Source organism: Schistocerca americana, unplaced genomic scaffold (genome assembly GCF_021461395.2).
Source record: "Schistocerca americana isolate TAMUIC-IGC-003095 unplaced genomic scaffold, iqSchAmer2.1 HiC_scaffold_355, whole genome shotgun sequence".
Taxonomy (NCBI): domain Eukaryota; kingdom Metazoa; phylum Arthropoda; class Insecta; order Orthoptera; family Acrididae; genus Schistocerca; species Schistocerca americana.
The window spans coordinates 142501-145000 of NW_025726077.1; the positions used below are offsets into that span (position 1 = coordinate 142501).

Genomic DNA, 2500 nt, shown 5'->3' on the forward strand with positions numbered 1-2500 from the left:
CGTAACCCGCGTTGCGCCTTAACGTAACCCGCGTTGCGCCTTAACCTAACCCGCGTTGCGCCTTAACCTAACCCGCGTTGCGCCTTAACCTAACCCGCGTTGCGCCTTAACCTAACCCGCGTTGCGCCTTAACCTAACCCGCGTTGCGCCTTAACCTAACCCGCGTTGCGCCTTAACCTAACCCGCGTTGCGCCTTAACCTAACCCACGTTGGGCCTTAACCCAACACACGTTGGGCCTTAACCCAACACACGTTGGGCCTTAACCCAACACACGTTGGGCCTTAACCCAACACACGTTGGGCCTTAACCCAACACACGTTGGGCCTTAACCCAACACACGTTGGGCCTTAACCCAACACACGTTGGGCCTTAACCCAACACACGTTGGGCCTTAACCCAACACACGTTGGGCCTTAACCCAACACACGTTGGGCCTTAACCCAACACACGTTGGGCCTTAACCCAACACACGTTGGGCCTTAACCCAACACACGTTGGGCCTTAACCCAACACACGTTGGGCCTTAACCCAACACACGTTGGGCCTTAACCCAACACACGTTGGGCCTTAACCCAACACACGTTGGGCCTTAACCCAACACACGTTGGGCCTTAACCCAACACACGTTGGGCCTTAACCCAACACACGTTGGGCCTTAACCCAACACACGTTGGGCCTTAACCCAACACACGTTGGGCCTTAACCCAACACACGTTGGGCCTTAACCCAACACACGTTGGGCCTTAACCCAACACACGTTGGGCCTTAACCCAACACACGTTGGGCCTTAACCTGCTCTGTAATTGTCATACGACGCGTTAAATTAGTGTAGTGTTGCCTAACTGCAACCCCCGCAATATAGTTTGCTACCCGCACTGCCCGGTCCCCAGAGTATCGCTTCATGTTAAACACCTTGCAGCTATACACTGTAATGCGGATGGCAGCAGGACGTACATGCTCAATGCCCTTCGCAGTTGTTCATTGGCATTCGCATGGCGAAGCACAGCCTACGTTGTGGTACGGCTTGTGTCAACTGTCCGCTGATGTTGTACGTCCAAATCACACACTGTACTGCACATTGGTCCTCATGTACTGAATGATACATCGTGGTACATGTGTGACCGTACCACGACTGCGCCAACAACGGCGAACCATACGGTCCAAATATTGTGCACTCAGCTACGTGTCGTCTCCCTATAAGAGCTGGATTGCAGTATGGTATGCCGTGGATGGCGATCAGCATGAGCCGTCTGTTGATGTAGTGGCGCGTGTTGTCAGACGTAGTCGTCTCTTCTCACTCACCGTGATAGCATGGTGCACTGCGTTCCACATCTGCGACATGCGACAGAGGCCGGTTGACAGTCGTTCGCGCAATGGACATCGCATACGTACGGGGGCCACCTTCCACGTGTTCGCGAAGCGTGCACATGTTGTTGCGTGTATGTGGGCAGACATAGTGTGTCGTGACACCTGACACAGGCATGCAACAATCGTTGAATTTGCAAATGGCGATGGACGTCTACGTTTGCTGGTGACGTTACGCAAATGAACAACTGGTAAACCGTTGTGGTGCGGTTGTTCTCGCTAGAGGTGAATCAGTGATGGCGACGATCGGTTGAGCTACCAACCGGTTGTTTCAGCGATACCCACCATGCCCACGAACGTGAATGGCATGTGGGTGTGAAGCGATACGCGGCGGTGGCTGGGTGGGACCGTCCCCGGCCGGTGAGGGGGGGCCTCCCGGCGTGCTGGCCGCGCGGTGCGTGGGCGCACGCGCTACAGCCGGCTGGTGGGGGCGGCCAGTGGCAGGCGCGCCGGCCGACGGAGGCGGCAGGCGGCGCAGCTGCGCGCCGGCGCACCCTGCACGCGGCGCCGTGCGGCCAAAGTAGGTCCTCGCGGGCCCGGTGCGAAGCGCGGTGGACATCTGCAGTGTGCTGGTCCGATTGAGGACTGTGTGCGCTGAGGATGCGCCGCCGCCCGGCGCTCGGCGCCGCGACGCCGTCTGCTGCTCGGTCGCCTCTGCGGTTCTCGCAGGTGGTTTGTATCGCAGCTGTGCGGACGTGTTGGCGCGTTCGCTTCGGCACCCAAGTGGGGCTTTTGTCCTTCTGTGGCGCTGGCGTTGGAGCTGCCGGCCACCGTAGGTGGCGCGTGTTGTCTCCCGCCGGCAATGCCACGACAGCACGCTCCCGGGCCTCTGTCGGCAGCGGCAAGCTCAGTTGGGAGCACGGGTGGTCGCACCTAAAGCGTCTACTCGCCAAACTCCGGGCGATTGCGCCTCTCTCGAACCCGACCAAGTACTTAGGACGGCGCTGCGCGCCGCCGGGACCTGAGAGGGTTTCGAGGTGTATTGTGCAGGGGAGCTCAGCCTCCTCCTGTTTGCAGAATAATTGAGCGGACGCTTGCGTGTTCGCGCGGGCCCCCGGGACACACTCCCGGGCGGCCGGCTGCTCAGCTCTAGTTGACGCAGCTCCCTGGTTGATCCTGCCAGTAGTCATATGC

The 2500-nt window shown here is 59.0% G+C and overlaps 1 non-coding gene across 1 annotated transcript in view; it reads left to right on the forward strand.

Moving 5' to 3' along the window:
• Window positions 1-2469: 2469 nt before the first annotated feature.
• LOC124580817 overlaps window positions 2470-2500 on the forward strand; it is a 1910-nt gene continuing 1879 nt past the window's right edge. The window contains exon 1 of the ribosomal RNA XR_006973338.1: window positions 2470-2500. This exon is cut by the window's right edge and continues 1879 nt beyond it. This is a non-coding gene — a ribosomal RNA (small subunit ribosomal RNA).